General features: G+C 36.3%; 1 non-coding gene across 1 annotated transcript; it reads left to right on the top strand.

Moving 5' to 3' along the window:
- Window positions 1-4,154: 4,154 nt before the first annotated feature.
- On the top strand, window positions 4,155-4,259 carry LOC140622492 (U6 spliceosomal RNA). Its single transcript, XR_012022250.1, has one exon. It is a non-coding gene; the product is annotated as a U6 spliceosomal RNA (small nuclear RNA).
- The last annotated feature ends 14,405 nt before the right edge of the window (window positions 4,260-18,664 follow it).

The raw sequence follows: 18,664 nt of genomic DNA, 5'->3' as shown, positions 1-18,664 counted from the left end.
GTATTGGCTTCAAGAAGTGTAGGATCATTGTCAGTCTTAAGAAATAGAGAATTTGATTACCAGATGTTGGCTTCAACTTAGACTAAGACTCATGTGGAGTTCTTTACCTCAATATCTGCTCAGCTATCATTCAAGGCTCTGGCTTATTCTATCCCATTTTTACAAGCTGTGCCTTGTAAAATGGTGTTTCAGGACAAGGTCAAGGGGCTCTACATTAAGGTTAGAAGTACAGGCCTCAGGACTTTCAGCACAATGTTGCCAATCTCCACGAAGATTTGCTATTTTCCCCATAGAAATAGAGTCATATTTAAGCCTCAGACTAAAGACAGAAGCTCTCAGGCTCTCATTTAAAAATCTAAGGGGTGCCTGGGTGGCATAGTCTGTTAAGGGGCTGACTCTTAGTTTCAGCTCAGGTGGTGATCTCAGGGTCGTGAAAGGGAGCCCTGTCTCTGGCTCTGTGCTCAGCACAAAGTCTACTTGAGATTCTCTCTCTCATGCCCTCTGCCCCTCCCACTTGTGCTCTCTCTCTCTCTAAAAATTAAAAAAAAAATTTTTAAAAATCTAAAATATCTTGAATTTTCAATATATCTGTCCTTCTTCACAAACTCTTTCTACAATAGCAATTTATAAAAGGAAGGAATATTTTTTCTTCAATAAATACTCTATTGCTATTAGAAGACCCAATAAAAAGCATTTATTGTGAGCAAATAGTCAATTGTAGGACAGTGATTAGGATGAAGAAGTTTAGATTTTGAGAGGCTGTATTCCAATCCCAGTTCTGCTATACCCATCTACCTTGTGACTTTGGGCAAGTGACTCAACATCCCAGCCTCAGTTCTTTTATCTGTAAAATGGAGGCAATAATAAAACCTATAGTAATAGATTATTGTGAGCAATAAATGTAAAACATTTTGCAAATTTCTGGACATTGTATGTAAGAACTCAAGAAATGTTAACTCTTTACCATTGTTAGTAGTGAATAAATCTATAGCATGACAAAAACTTGAGCTTAGAAAATACCCCATTGTTTGACCCTATTTCACTTCTGTCCACTTCAGTGGCTGCCACGTACCTCAGCTCTGTCCCTTTCCCAGTCACATATCTGTGGAAGCACATCTTTCAAAGTACCTGAGAGTTGTGGGAAAGCCTCATGCTTCATTTATTCAAATGTTACTGGCTAATGTGACTTTGACCTAGAGTGTTGTCACCACTAATCAACTGTCAGTCCTAGGGTTTAAAGGCCCATTAAATACTTCTGCTGAGTCATTTTACTTATAAATTGCTTTTTCTACCTCCAAACTGGAGAGACCTGACAAGGCCTGCCCAGTTGCTACCCTTTTAAAACCCTATTCCTGTATCTTATCAATGGAGAATGATAGAAACAAGGTTTATAGGCATTCCAACTTTTGTTACACCGATCACATTGGCTTTTCAAGGTATGAGTATGAAGTTTATGGACTGGCCCTCATATTCTTTCCATTTTCTAGAACATAACTCATCCTATAAAGCAAAAACTTATTTCTCTGTTTCTCTTGTTGACTACCTACTATCTGCCAGGCACCTACAGTATTTTTTATTAAGATACAATTTAAGTACAGTAAGATTCACCCTGCAAGTTCTGAAAAAGCGTAAAGTACACTATAATTCAATTATGGAACAGTTCCATCATTCCAAATATTTCCCTGTATTTCTTAAGATCAGCTCCTTCTGTGACCTCCAGCTCCTGGCAAACACTGATCTGCTTCCTGTTCCTAGAGTTTAGTCATTTTTCACATATATTGTGAATATTACCTGGAATCTGTGATAACAATACTACTCTTGTGGCCAAGACAGAATTGACTAAAGATTTTATTTGTTTATTTCAATATTTTTATTTATTTTATTTGCCATAGGTGATATTCCATATCTCTTAGTTTTCTCATCAACACAGACCCTTATAACAAAGTGTCTGGGGGAAGAAATCCCAGTTGCTGTCAAGTCAAGTGACTAGTTTAATGGTCTTCCTCTAATTATAGTTTCTTTATTAAAGGGAGGAGCATTTTTTTCTGATATCATATTCTTCCTTCTCAATATGTGAACTTTCATTATTCAGTTTCCATAACATCAAACCATTAACTGTTTACCTATCTCTGACCCATTGAACTTCAACCATGAATGGGAAAGAGGAAGCAGTCAAACATGAATTCTATGATAATAATTTCAAGCTCATGCCGGACTGCCCTCAAGGACATCTTCTGTCCTGAAGAATTGACTAGAGATTCATTTATGCAAATGAGTTCAGGACTGTATTTATCTTGATATGTCCACGTTGGTTTTTTGAAAGCCAAAGTCCTGACCTTTTTATCTCTCATTGTGAACAGCCACAATAAGATGAGAACAAAGAGAACATGGAATTTTCCCAAGTTAGAAGGCTCCTTTGATTGCTTTGCTGTGACTGGAACTTAGCCAAGCTTTAAAAATTGAGTTTTCTGTGTGGGAACGGGGTGCCTGTCTGGCTCAGTCGTTAGAGCATGCAATTCTTAATCTCGGAATCATAAGTTCGAGCCCCATGTTGGATGTAGAGCCTACTTTAAAAAAAAAAGGATTCTGTGTCAGAACAGTGGTGGTATGTGCCTATGACTTCAGCAATCACATTAAACCAGCATTACAGAGTTAGGAGAAGCTTCTTAACAATGTATATAGCTATTTTATTTTCAAGTAATATTTATTATTTATAATTATAAAAGTAATTCCTATTATTATAGAAAACTTATTTGGAGATTTGATTATCCATAATATAACTGCAATCTGCCCTAAAAAATAAGTAAAGCTGTTATACAAGATATGAAAATATGGCACAAATTTCTTTTCAGTAACACTTTCATTCTCAGAACCAATTTACCCTCAGATAGTGGTGAAAAGGCAGGTATCTAAAACACTGAGAGAGAGTAATCTTCTCTGACCAGAGGAAATGTGGTCCAAGACCAATGGGGCAACTATCCATTGTATTTTTTTCTCTCTCTGTTCTCCTGCTTGGTCCTGTATGTAGGGATAGTCATGGGAAGTGCATGGGAGATAATGGAAACTAAAGCCCTGCTTTCTGGACATAGAACTGAAAGAAGGCCTTCAGGGAACTAGAAATGTCACAGCAAATGTGACAAGAAGGGAGCTCAAGAGAGTGATATATAAAGTGGTGTATGGAATCCCAGGCTCACTTGTGGGCTGTGATGTGTTGACCTGACCCTACACAGTACCAAAGGCTTTGAGAACTGAACTATGGAATAGACCACTGCGCAGGTCCTAGATTGGCCATTAGGTGGTGCGCATGTGGGACAGTTTAGAATAACACTGAATAAGTAGGGACATCTGGGTGGTTCAGCAGTTGAGCATCTTTGGCTCAGGGTGTGATCCCGGAGTTCTGGGATTGAGTCCCACATTGGGCTTCCTTCAGGGGACCTGCTTCTCCCTCTGTGTGTGTCTCTGCCTCTCTCTCTGTGTGTCTCTCATGAATAAATACATAAAATCTTAAAAAAAAAAAAAACACTGAAAAAGCTTTGAAAACTGAACTGACATTGGAACCACAATTCATAGAATACAGATTGAAACTTGCAACCTGGATAGGTTGACTGCCTTCTACAACAAAAATATCAACATTCTCTTGAGGATTTAAGGTAGACCCAAGTTTCATACATAATATTCAAAATGTCCACATTAAAATCTAAAATTATTCAGCACACAACCAAGAAAATTTTAACTTTCAAGGGAGAAGGTAATCAATAGATGCCCACAAGACATATGTTGGAATTATCAAAGACTTAAAAATAGGTATGATAACAGTGCTCCAAGAAGTGTAATAAATGGAAGTCTAAAGAGTCTCAGCAAATAAATGGAAGATCCCAAGTGAAGAACCAAATGAAAAGTTTAGAACTAAAAACATACAATAACTGAAAATTTGAAAAATTCATTGGATGGATTCAATAGCAAAATCTGGATGACAAATTGTTCCATTAAAATATCCATTCTGAACAACAACTAAAAAAAACGTTGAAACATAAACAGAGCTTCAGGAACTTATAGGGTAACACCAAAAGATCTAACTTCAATGTTATCAGAATTCCAGAAAGATAACTGAAAGAATGTGATAACAGAAAAATGTTTAAAGAGTTAATGGCTAGGTGCTCTTTGGTAGGACATATACTAAAATTGGAGCAATACAGAGAAGATTAGCATGGACTCTATGCAAGGATGACATGTAAAATCATGAAGCATTTTATATTTTTAGAAATGGTAAGATTTTCCATGCTCATGGATTGGAAGAACAAATATTGTTAAAATGTCTATACTACCCAAAGCAATCTATACATTTAATCCAATCCCTATCAAAATACCAACAGCATTTTTTATGGAACTTGAGCAAGCAATCCTAAAATTTGTATGGAACCAAAAAATACCCTGAATACCCAAAAGAATCTTGAAAAAGCAAAGCGAAGCTGGAAGCATCACAGTTTCAGTTTTAAAGTTATTTCACAAAATAGTCATCAAAACAGTGGTGATGGCACAGAAATAGACACATTGATCAATGGGACACAATAGAAAATCCAGGAATAAACCCACATTATATGGTCAATTAATCTTTGACAAAGGATGCAAGAATATGAAAAGGGAAAAAGACAATCTCTTCAATAAGTGGTGTTGGGAAAACTGGACAGCAACATGCAACAGAATGAAATGGACCACTTGCTTATACCATGCATGAAGATAAATTCAAAGCGGATTATAGGAGGGACGCCTAGGTGGCTCAGCAGTTAAGCGTGTGCCTTCAGCTCGGGGCGTGATCCTGGAGTTCTGGAAACTAGTCCCACATCGCGCTCCCTGCATGGAGCCTGCTTCTCCCTCTCCCTATGTCTCTGCCTCTCTCTGTATCTCTCATGAATAAATAAATACAATCTTAAAAAAAAAAAAACCCAAAATGGATTAAAGGCCTAATGTGAAACCTGAAATCAAAAAAAAAAAAAAAAAAAAAAAAAAAAAAGCCCTAGAGGAGAGCACAGGTAGTAATTTCTCCAACATCTACCATGGCAACTTTTTTCTATAAAACTCCTCTGAGGCAAGGGAATCAAAAGCAATAATAAACTATTGGGATTACAACAAAATAAAAAGCTTCTGCATGGTGAAGGAAACAATCAACAAAACTAAAAGGCAACCTGTTGAATGGGAGAAGACATTTGTAAATGACATATCTGATAAAGGGTTAACATTCAAATTGTATAAAGAATTTATGCAACTCAACACCCAAAAAGCAAATAATCCACTTAAAAAATGGATAGATGCCATGAACAGACATTTCTCCAAAGAAGACATATAGATGGCTAACAGACAGATGAAAAGATGCTCATCATCACTTATCATCAGGGAAATACAAATCAAAACCACAATGAGATATCACCTCACACCTGTCAGAATGGCTAAAATCAACAAGTCAGGAAACGACAGATGTTGGCAAGGATGTCGAGGAAAAAGAACCCTCATGCACTGTTGATGGGAGTGCAAACTGGTGCAGCTACTGTGGAAAACAGTATGGACGTTCCTCAAAAAATTAAAAATAGAACTACCTTATGATTCAGCAATGGCGCTACTGGGTATTCACTCAAAGAACACAACAACACTAATTCAAAGGGATACATGTACCCTGATGTTTACTGCAGCCAAGCAGTAAAGCCAAGCAGGGCTTGGGTTATTTGCAATAGCCAAGCTATGGAAGCAGCCCAAAAGTACATTGATGGATGAATGGATAAAGACGAGGTGGCATATATGTATGTACATACAGACATACACACACACAACGGAATATTATTCGACCATAAAAAAGAATGAAATCTTGGCATTTGCTATGACACGGTTGGAGCTAGAGAGTATAATGCTAAGGGAAATAAGTCAGTCAGAGAAACATGAATACCATGATTTCACTCATATGTGGAATTTAAGAAACAAAACAAATCAACAAAGGGGAAAAAAGAGAAAGACACACACAAACCAAGAAACAGACTCTTAACCATAGAAAATTGATGGTTACCAGAGGGGACCTGGGTGGAGGGGTTGGGAGAAATAGGTGATGGTAATTAAGGAGTGCATTTGTCATGATAAGCACCAAGTGATTAAAATAAAAACTCGACTGGTGCCTGGCTGATTCAGTCAGAAGAGCATGTGATTTTTGATCTCAGGGTCATGAATTTGAGCCCCACATTGGGTGTAGAGATTACTTAAATAAATATTTTTTAAAATCTTAAAAAAAAAAAAAAAACAACCCAAAACTTGAAAAACCTCTTCAAAGCCCATGAAAGAATTAATGACTGGAAACTTCCCAAGTTTGGTGAACCATGTATATATTCAAGCTTAGTGAACCATAAACAGGATAATTTCAAAGAAATCACATCCAGGTGCATGAAATTCAAATTACTAAAAACTAAAGACAGGAGTGCTTGAGTAGTTAGTTGGTTAAGCATCTGACTTCAGCTCAGGTCATGGTTTCAGGGTCCTCAGAGCCCTGTGTTGAGCCCTGTACTCAGTGGGGAATCTGCTTCTTCCTCTGCCTGTCCCTCCACTCATGTTTTCTCTCTCAAATAAATAAACAAATAGAATCTTTAAATGTAAAAGAAAAGTAAGTTGAATAAATGAGCATTTCTCATAGAAAACGGAAGGAAATTACCACAGCCTTTTTAAAGTGCTGAGAGAAAAGAATCCAGAAGTCTATGTCCAGTAAAAATTTCTTTCAGTTAATAAAGGTGAAATAAAGACATTTTTGATAATGGAAAACTAAAGGAATTCATCACCTGCAACCTGCTCTAAGAGAAACAATGGATGAATTTTTCAGGTAGAAGAGAAATACACTAGAGGGGAACCTGGAACTGGAATGGTAAAAATGTAGGTAAATGTCATAGACTATTCTCCTGAAGTTCTTTAAAATATATTTTATGGGGTGACTGGGTGGTGCAGTTGGTTAGGCAGCTGACTCTTGGTTTCAGCTCAGGTTGTGGGATCAAGCCCTGCTTTGGGCTCTGTGCTCAGTATAGAGTCTGCTTGGGATTCTCTCTCCGTCTCCCTGTGCCCCTTCCTCTCATGCTCCCTCTCTCTCTCAAATAAATAAATAAAATCTTAAAAAAATATATATATATAGCAGTTGAAAGCAGTTGTTTAATGCAGGTTTCAATGTATGTAGATGCAAAATATATATGCCAACTGCAACATAAAGAGGGAGGACTAGAAGGACCCATATTTTGATCACATTTCTACATTCCATTTGAAGTGGTCAAATATTAATTTTAAGTAGATTGTGAAAACTTAAGTATATTATAATCCAAGTGAAGCCAGTAAAAATTATACAAAGATATATAATTTAAAAACCCAATAGGTACATTAAAATAGAGTACAAAATTTCAAATAAAGAATGTAGGAAGTGGAAACAAAATATAGAGAGAACAAACAGAACACTAATAGTGAAATGATATACCTATAATTGCAGTAAATGTAAATTATCTAAACACAGTAATTAAAAGACAGAAATTGTCAAAATGGATAAAAAACACTATATGCTCCTCTAAGAAATTTACTTTAAAGACTTCATTTTATTTATTTTGAGAGAGAGAGAGAGTAAGCACAAGCAGCGGGGAGAGAGGGAGAGAAGGAGAATAAATTCACTTTAAATTTAACAATATAGGAGATCCCTGGGTGGCTCAGTGGTTTAGCACCGCCTTCGGCTCAGGGCGTGATCCTGGAGACCAGGGATCCACTCACGTGTCGGGCTCCCTGCGTGGAGCCTGCTTCTCCCTCTTCCTGTGTCTCTGCCTCTCTCTCTCTGTGTCTCACATGAATAAATGAATAAAATCTTAAAAAAAATAAATTTAACAATATAGTAGTTTAAAACCACAAGGATAGAATATGCAATACAGACACTATTCAAAAGAAAGCTGAGTGGCTAGATTAGTATCAGACAAAAGAGAGTTCAGGACAAGGAAAATAACCAGGAATAATGAGGGATGTTACATAATGATAAAAGGAACTCCAACATACATTAAGAAAAAACTCATAGAACTAGACAAAAATTAAAGGAGTCTTAAAGACTCCTTCATCAGTAATTGGTAGAACAAGTAAAGAGCAAATTAACAAAGTTATAGAACTGGAAAATACTATCAACCAACTGGATTCAATTAACATTCATAGAAAACTCCACCCAACAGCAATAGAATGTATGTATATTTTTTTTAAGTGCACCAAGAGCATTGACTAAAAACATTTTTTTTGGTCATAAAAATGAAAATTATGAATAATTGAAAATCATACAAGGTATATTCTCTGAATATAATCTAACTAAACTAAAAGAAAACTAGTAATCCCGAGTCTTAACCAGTAGTAATAGAGTTTAGCAGATAAGAGCTTGGATTGCAGTTTCAAATAGAAACAGAGTTGAATTTTGACTCTGCTACTTATATGTCTTGGAAACTTGAACAATTAACATATGCTTTCTTTTTTAATTTTCTAATTTACAAAATAAGCTTAATAATGATCTCTACCTTACAATATTATCAAGAATAAATCAATAATGCATTTATACAAAGTGCATAAGACAACTCTGTCACCTGTATATGTTCAATAAGCCTAGGCTCTTATTATGAGGAGGAAGGAGCCATTGCTAAAGGCAAAAGTATTGATAATGAAAGGTGGTAGTAGCTATTTATTTTATTTTATTTTATTTTTTTAAATTTTATTTGTTTGAGAGAGTACCAGAGAGAAAGAGAAAGAGAAAAAGGGAGAGAGAGAGTGAGCAGAGGGAGAGGGACAAGCAAATTCCCTGCTGAGCAGGGAGCCCAATGTGGGGCTTGATCCCAGGACCCTGATCATGACCTGAGCCAAAGGCAGATGCTTAACTGATTGAGCCCCAGCTTTTGGTTTTAAAGTAACAAAACATGTGATGGATTTCTTGCCATTAATCTCGCATAATTTATTTTAACATTTAATTTGAACATCATCCATTTGTCATTGTGGAAACATTTTTACTATGGGTGACACTGAGCACTGACTCACATTTCAGTGACCAAACTTTGCCCAGCACAGGTGGACTATATTTTCCAAGATTGACTCATACAGCTGCCCTCTTGACCACCCCCTCTCGACTGGTTAATTTTCTTGAGGAAAATGGAAACGAGGATTGGGAGAGGATTCATTCATTTAAAAAACTATTATTCAGCACCCACTTTGTAACAAGCGCTATATTAAAATAAAGAGCACCAAAACTGATGGTCTAAAGTGGAAGCAGATATAACAAATTTTAATTAAGTAAACAATTATAATAAAAGTCATTGGACTGTTGGTAGACAAAGAATATCTTGAGTTCGATTTCCTTTTGCAATTGCTTTTCCATCCTTGTAAGTGTTAAGGATAGATAATAGTATATCAAAACACTTCCCTGGGCTGGTGAATGATGAGCAGGGTGGGGAAGGGGAACATCCCTTCAGATCTGTCCTAGTATCATAGACCCAAAGAAGATTAGAACATGCTGTTATACACTCACCACCCAGATCATCTTTCAAATTCAGAGATGCCAAAAGATTTCAAGATTCCAAAATTAGGATTGCCTGGGATTCTCTAACTAAATATATTTACCAGCATTCCAATACGAATTTATAAGTATTTGTCAAAAGCTGACCTGAGGGAAGGACTTTGCTTGTGCAATAGAAAAGAATTTTATTTTAAAGAAAATTATTTTCTATAATTAAAGACTCTAATGTCATATTACATTGTGGTTTCCAATAATGTACAGGAAACAGGTGTCTAATGAAGCCATAAGAGACAGAGATAGAATGCAACAGATGATATTAAATCAAATCTCATGGTCAGCATATTTAAAGTTGATTCCTCAGGTTAGGAAGACCATAAAGAGCTAGAATGAAAAAGGAATTCCAATGGCTGAAATAACTGACTTTTTAAAACCATAATAGGGAGAGGGATGACTCTTTAGTTTTGGATTCTTTTGCATATGGTTGTAAAAAGAGCAGGCAGTTAAAATCAGCCTGAGCATTATTATTGGCCATTTTCTTAAGCTTAGTGTCTTGCTGTATAGGAGTATTCAATGTATTAATGTAATACAATGTATTAAGAAGCTTGAATCAGTTTCACAGAAACTTTCAACTAGCAAGGTAAAATTCCTTTTTTGTGGTAGATCTCCAAAGCCGTAAGAGCAATGGCCAAACCTATGAATGAGAACAACACAATTATCCTGGGTTGGCGATACTTCATGGATTGCATATAACTGAATAACAAAGAACATAGTGTACATAACTTTTTGGTCTTAAAAATGTTGGATAATTTTAAAAATTAGAAGATTCCTAAAGGAGAACTTAAAGATCTAATATCTGATCTTAGATTCCACTAAATATTAGTATAATGTTTTATAGAGTATGCACAGGTACATTCATTCAGTCCTGACAAGAACTAGTAAGAGAGGTTATTGTTTCCCTTTTTAAAAAATATTTTTAATTAAAAAAATTAATTTTATTTTTTAAGTAGACTCCATGCCCAGCATGGACTTGAACTCACAACCCTGAGACCAAGACTTGAGCTGAGATCAAGAGTCAGATGCTCAACCAACTGAGCCACCCAGGCAGTCCCATATTATTTTTTTTTATAGATAATAAATCTGCAGCTCAGAAAGTTTAAGTGACTTACCAAGACTCAAATTATTGGTAAGTGGCAGGCTAATATGGATACATAAATAATCTCTATGAAAATCATGTTCAAAGAGGCAAGCATTTACAACAACTTTCAGAGATACCACTGTTACGTAAATACCAAGTAATTTTATGTTGAGTATAGGTCACATCTTGAGATCTTTTCTTGGCTTGGTAAATTTAAACAAATGATTAAATTATTAATTATCAGTAATAAATGACATCTTAAGCTTTCTTTTTGTTTTGCTTACATAAATAATATGAACTTATAGAACAATTTAAAAAGAGAAACCAAAAGAAATATTATCCAAGCCTCAAATTCTTGGCCAGAAAAATCACTGATAAACTTCAATTTCTTTCTTTTTCTTTTTCTTCAAAGATTTTATTTTTAAGTTATCTCTACAGCCAGTGTGGGATTTGAACTTACAACCCCGAAAGCAGGAGTTGTGTGCTCTACTGACTGAGCCAGCCAAGCACTCCTAATGTTCATCTTTCTAGTGTTTCATAGAAATGTGTGTGTGTGTATACACTAAAATATAGGTAAAATAAAACATGCACACCTGCAAACATATATATTTGCATTTAAAATCTGTGTATAGAGGAATCCCTGGTGGCTCAGCAGTTAAGCGCCTGCCTTCCACCCCGGGCATGATCTTGGAGAGACCCCGGATCAAGTCCCACGTCAGGCTCCCTGCATGGAGCCTGCTTCTCTCTCTGCCTCCCTCTCTCTATATATATATCTATCATGAATAAATAAGTAAAATCTTAAAAAAATAAAATATGTGTATATTTTTAATTTATATACTTATATAAGTATATTTTTATATATGCACATATAAAATAAAAGTTAAAACTATTCTGTATGTTCTACTTGAATATTAACTTTTGGAAACTCATCATGGACATCTTTTCATTCAATATACTTCTACATTTTTTATGGCAACATTATTGGACATTTTAGATTGCTATTATGAACAATACTGTGATGAACATCTTTGTAGTTTTAATTTTGCCTACATTCTCAATTACTTCCTTAAGGCAAATCTCTAGGCTTGAGATTTGATGCTTGTTAACAAATTGTCCTCCAGGAGTCATACTTCCACCGCCAGTGTGTAAGACTGCTTGTTTCCTCACACACACGCTGAGATGGAATATTTTCAGCTCAGCAACTGGCATTTGTTAAAGTTCCTACGTGCCCATAATTCTGTCTTCCTGAGGATCTTGTGTTCTGTGACTGATCCTGAGATACGTGTGCACAGGGGAGTGACAGGCAGACCAGCTGGGTTTCAAGGTTTAACAAGATAATCCACACATGGCATGTGGTAGAATAACCGTATGCAGCATATGCTGAGTATATGGTAACTATTTATTATTGTTGTTATTTTAACTTGGAATCTTTCCCTTCATCTCCATCAGGAAAAGTCTTATTCTTTCAGCACCCAAATGAAATATAATCTTTTTGACACCTTTCTTGATGTCCCCAAGGATGATTTAGACCCTTTCTCTCTGCCCTCAGCACACTTTGTGTATATTTCTGTTGTAGGTCATATCACATTGTAACATAATTATTCTTTTATCTCAACTCTCTCAGTACATTGTGAATGCCTGTGAATAAGGACAGTGTTTTATCTCTTCCCATAGCACTGAGCACTGGCTCTGACATATGGTAGCAATGCAGTAAAATGCTTGTTATATGAGTTAATGGATGAAAAGCAAAAGAATGAGGATTTTGCTCCTCAAGTGGGTGACCCATGACTTCCTTAGGACTCTTCATCATGGGATTTAAGTTTGGAGGAAAATGGATAAGGACTATATTCCTAGTTCCCTTGGAAATTGGCAATAGAATTGAGAAAATATGAAGCAACTCTGGGGAAAACTATGTCTGAGGATGTCATTGGAAGTGTCATCACAGTATAAGTGGTGTGTGGATTTGAGTTACTAAGAGCTCCTTCTCTTCTGTCTGTTTAGTAAGAGTAAGTCATTGGAGAGAAACTTGCCAATTTCTCTGCAGGAGGGAAAGCTAGCAGATTCTCATGGGGGTGTCTCCCGAGACTACATTCCTCTTCCCTAACCCCCTTGGATGGGCCATCTTACTATTGTTATTTCACCCCCTCCTGGACATAATTGATTGAGTTGGAGTGGACACCTGACTCAGGAGAAACCAATCCATTAGTTTATAATTCTAAGTCTGTCCCTTCAGAATTTGGATTTTGGAATCAGAGGTGCTGGCACTAACAAATTCCTGCTAGACCTGAGAGAACATGTAGGGCACTCAGAGTGGGAGACTTTGGCGTTGTATATCAAGTAGCCAAATAAGCACTTTGGCAGAGTGAGAAGAATGACATAGATGTGCACAATGAAACAGAAACATGCAATTCCATGGAGTGAAAGAGGATGAGGAAGAGAAAGAAAAAGAAAAGGAAAGACAAAGAGAAAAGGAGTTAGCTGCCTGTACTTTCCAGTTCTGGCTCTGGTTCTCTGTGGGGCTTGGCTGGGTTCTCTACTGTAAGTTCCAGGAGATACCCTTAGATTAATTTAGAACATTTTCTATATACACCCGTTATTGGAGTGGTGTTTGTTACTTCTAACCCAAGGAATTTCCAACAAGGCAGTAAGTTATTGGTTTTACATGTATCATAGTGCTTTATAGTAGTTAGAAAAATACTATTTGTCCTGGTAGTGGCAGGGTTCTGTCCCCCAAAAAACATGTTAGAAGGTGTGATGGTAGGGTGTCATGTCCCTGTTCCAAGGAGGGTTCCTAGTGGATAAGTTAGTTTTAAAGGTATTCAGCCAAGGCATGAAGCTGGGGTCTCAGAAAGACTTTTGGCCTTGTTATCCAAATGGGTCTTGGAGCATACCCAGGCCGTTCCTAACATAGCCTAGGGAATCTCAGAATTTCTTGGCTAGACTTGCATTTGAGCACATTGACAGGAACAAGGTTTACAGCCCTTTGGATTAGAAGTGGCCTGCTGACATAAGGGGAAAAGCTGCAAGGCTTCCTAACTTCCTGGAAAAAATTTAAAAATACACCTGTAGGGTGACTTCATCAAACTTTTGAGACTGAAGGGGCACTATTAATAGTTACACAAAAATAGTAGTCATAAAATAGAACGGTCTTCAGCAAATACAGCAGTACTGTCACCATATCTCTGGGAAATTTGCAGTGACTTATGTATATTTAGTTAGCAAAGGTTGTAAGAACCAGTATTTATTTTTATTTGGGAGTAACTAATTTATTCTTATTGTTTAAAAAAATCTTTTTTATTATAGCTAAAAATTGTAAAATGTAGATGTGCAGAGAGAGTCAGTAAAAAACCCTGTCACCTCTTAATGATAATTACTAGTAATATTTTGGCATATATCTTTCTGGATTTGTCTAATTATTCATATGATATATTGAATAAAAAATTAGAGCATATCATACATATTATTGTATAAATTGTTTTTTAAATTGCTTTTTAATGTCCTCACACATCAATATCATTTTTAATGGTTATTTTCTGATTTGTTTATAATGTACCATAATTTGTTTAACAACTCCTTATTCTGGGCTATTTAAGCGTCTCCATTCTTACTAATTGTGCTTTAAAAGGCTTCTTATTCTCCGGCAATATTTTTTCTTATGAAATAAATGGAGAGAAGTGGAGGTGATTTGTAGAGAATGATGCCTTCAAAGATCTCTCAGGTTAAAAATGCAGGTGGACTGTATATATAAGTCTACTGAAACATTTTAACTGGTTGCCAAATCAGATGTCAGGTTTTAATTTTTTTTTCTTTCCTGAAAGACAAAGGGAAGCATTTGGAAGCAGGGCCTGGGCACCCCCTTGTGTCCCCTGGGTGGAATATGCTGCCAGCATTCCTCTGCGTAAGAAGAGGAAGCAGGCTTTACAAAAAACACTGTGACAGAAATAAAAACACAAAAAAGAACATATGATTCTACGCTTAGAGATTTTCCTTATCACAAAATGGATCTAGCTTTTGAGAACATTATTAGATATAATTAATATATAATTATAATGTTATAAGGGTTTTCTTCTTGCCTTCTTAAGACTTGACCTTAAATTGTTATCATAGGAAAATCATGTTCACTGCTGAATATCTGGTGGCTAGCTGAATGCATGGCACATTAGGAAACCCTTGATAAATATTTATTCGATTACTGATTCTCAGCATATAATTGTCATTTTCTTTTTTTAAAAAAGATTTTATTTATTTATTCATGAGAGGGATCCCTGGGTGGCGCAGTGGTTTGGCGCCTGCCTTTGGCCCAGGGCGCGATCCTGGAGACCCGGGATCGAATCCCACGTCAGGCTCCCGGTGCATGGAGCCTGCTTCTCCCTCTGCCTGTGTCTCTGCCTCTCTCTCTCTCTCTGTGTGACTGTCATAAATAAATAAATAAATAAATAAATAAATAAATAAATAAATAAATAAATAAATATATTTATTCATGAGAGACACAGATTGAGAGAGAGACAGAGAGAGAAGCAGAGAGAAAAGCAGGCTTCAAGCAGGGAGCCCAATGTGGGACTCGATCCTGGAACTCCAGGATCATGCCCTGGGCCAAAGGCAGGTGCCCAACCGCTGAGCCACCCAGGTGTCCTTTGTAATTTTCTTAACCATTCCTCCAATCTTTCACTACTGTAAATCACACAATGGTGATTCTTTGTGCATAAAGCTTTATCCACCTTCCTTTTTCCCTCATGTTAGTTTTTTCCCCCCAGCATATATGCTGCTGAAGTGAGCACTCATGTTAGATTTTTTAATGCAATGATTAGATAGAAAGAAATACAAAAATATAAAGATTCCAGTTACATGGTGCCAGACTACTTTCAAAGTCATCCAAACACCAGCAGGACTTATGAATAAATGGTAGAACTATAAATCCAACTAAAACCTCCACTCTGAAGCCTGGGTCCTTGACACGATTCTATGCCACTTCTCCATTGACCTAGTTACAAAATGATTGAACAATGGTAATCTAAAGATTCTGAATAATTAATTCTGATTTATCAAGCCAGTATTTACGGCACAAAAAGAAAGTGTTAGTTTGGTAGGGCTTTGATTTAATGAAGCCCTCTGACTCATGATAACAGGGCCACTGCTAGTCCAAATGGCACCTCTGTGTGAATTTAAAAAGTTACTCTTTTCCAAGATATTTTAATGCCCTACGCAGGAAATTAACTTAATCAATACATAAACCTATGAATGTAGAATTATGAATTGCATCCTCTGCAGCCATGAGGCATCAAATCTGGACAATTCAATTTTTTAACCTTTTAGGAATTCTCTGTTCAATCTAGCCTAGAATTGTGTGAGAATATAATGTCAACCCAAGTAGCCTATGCTTTCTGGAAGCCCCCTTTTGAAGATTATTACAGCTTTTGTCCTTCTTTTAATCTCCTGGCTCCTCTTTGTGTCTCTTTGTTTTTACAATGTTTCTGCAATTTCATCTACAAATCATGTTCTGGGATCCTAGATCCTCTCAGTTTACACAGTAATAGGAGGGGATTTCATTTTATAATGAAACCATTTATGTTTAAGTATTTATAAGTTATTTGTAATTTTAATATACTGTATATAAAAGCCAGTTTCATGTGTGCCTGTTCATTTGAAATAACTTTAAAAACATGCGTTTATTAAAGAAATGTTAACGTTTTATTTCTCTGATGTGTTCAGCCAGAGAATTTCTATTGTGAGTTTGATTATCTGGCTCTTTATTGGATGAAGTTCCATCTATTTTAAAAGTATATTGGATATTCAACCTTGACGTCTCAGTTTCTAAATGTAAACTTGTGAAAATAAGCAGTGTCTTCACAGTTATTGTTATTATAATAGAAATTATTTACAAATATTATGAGTGGCCTAACAAGTTGAACAATTGTGAAGACATCTGCACCTTGACTTTTAATTATTGAAATATTGTTGTTGTATTTCTATACTGGAAGAGAAATTTTAAAGGGCATATTTTAATTCAAATAACATTCTGAGACCTTTTTTACTTTAGTAGATGCAGGTGAATAAATTTCACTGAAACTAGAATTTTCTATTTTGTTCTGCTGCTGCCATCTAGAGTAAAAGTGAAGCAAAGGAAGCAGATCTTCACCAGCAGTGGAGAGGATCCAGATTTGATTGGAAACAGGGAATACTGAGGGACATTTCCCAGAGCTCCTACGAGCAGTAATACCTGCTTAGAATATCTTCTGCCTTCCTCTTTTTGTTCCCTTTTCTCTTACTTCCAGTATTTTTCCAGGGTTCCTGGGCCTTAAAATGCTTTTACTTCTTATCAAAATATGCTTTCTGGACAGGATCTAATAAACACATTTATACTAAAGTATAAAGGATAAACTAGATGTGTGACCTGTCACCTCTCTGACATGTATCTCTATCCATGTAAAGATAATTTGGGTTGAATGTATTCAGATCCAAAAGGCAATAGAATTATAAAGTCTTGAGGATTTACCTAAATTAGTTCTCTGGTTCTGGCTTTTAGGAAGACTTTGCCCATAACTCCACTGATGATGATGTCATGTGAGACCTCAACATTAGTATATGAAAGACCTGCTGCAGGGCTTTCTCTGGTGACTCTATGATGTGCTCCCATCACATCCAGAACTTCACTAAGAGAGCATCTGTCTCACCTCATAGTAATTGTTTCATTATCTGTCTACCCCATTAGGTTATAAACCTTCCCAGTGCAGAAAATGATGTAGCCCTTATGCTGAGTGGACACTCCATAAATGAGCTCTGAACAAATCCATAAGAATGAAGACATAGTATTATCTTTTAAAATTTGTTTGTATTTCTTCTTTTTAAAATAATCACATGTGGAATATTATTGTAATGGCATTAAAATTTAGGCATATAAGGCAGTCTACAGAAAAGAGCAATTCTTAAACTGTTATGGAATCATAAGATTTGAATTTGCAACTACTGTTATTAGCATCACTTAAACCGATGACATGTTTGAACAAACCATCATAAATTTCTTTTTTTAATTTTTATTTTTTTAAGATTTTATTTATTTATTCATGAGACACACACACACACACACAGAGAGAGAGAGAGAGAGAGAGGCAGAGACACAGGCAGAGGGAGAAGCAGGCCCCATGCAAGGAGCCCTACATGGGACTCGATCCCGGGACTCCAGGATCACGTCCTGGGCCGAAGGCAGGTGCCAAACCGCTGAGCCACCCAGGGATCACCAAATCATAATAAATTTCTGAAGCACAGGTGTGCCACCAGCATTGAAGCTGTGATATCCTTATTCTCATCAGCTAAATATATGACTAGTTACATGATAATTGAATATCTAAATCACTTTAAGTGGAGCAAATAGTAGAACAACAATGAAAAAAGGAAGTTACAAAATCAGGCAAAACCAGGACAAATATAAAACTTAAAAACAACATCATTTACATTTATTACTGATAACAGTGTCACATAGGCTCTATTGGCCTAGTGAAGGTCCTATGAATCAGAGAAACAGGAGCTATATACCGTGGGAGTCTTGAGGAATGGCTACAGATCAACTGAATGACAATAAAGTTTATTAATGTGGCAAGAATTCCAACAGTACCTACTAATCAGAAATAGACAAGATTCTAACAATATTCATTACTAACATAATCATTGTTTATGAGAGACCTTCAGAAAAAATGTTCAACTAGCCTAAGTTCAATGATACTGGAAAGATCTTAACATTAATCAGACTTCTTTTATCTTTTTTTAAAAAGATTTTATTTATTTATTAAGGAGAGACACACACACACAGAGAGAGAGAGAGAGAGAGGCAGAGACATAGGCAGAGGGAGAAGCAGGCTCCATGCGGGGAGCCTGACGTGGGACCCCATCCCAGGTCTCCAGGATCTCACCCTGGGCCAAAGGCAGCATTAAACCACTGAGCCACCTGGGCTGCTCTAATTAGACTTCTTTTAGAGTCTATTAATGGTTCCAGTTTATTTATT

Source organism: Canis lupus, chromosome 31, assembly GCF_048164855.1.
Source record: "Canis lupus baileyi chromosome 31, mCanLup2.hap1, whole genome shotgun sequence".
Classification (NCBI taxonomy): domain Eukaryota; kingdom Metazoa; phylum Chordata; class Mammalia; order Carnivora; family Canidae; genus Canis; species Canis lupus.
This window is presented reverse-complemented; position numbering and strand designations above follow the sequence as displayed.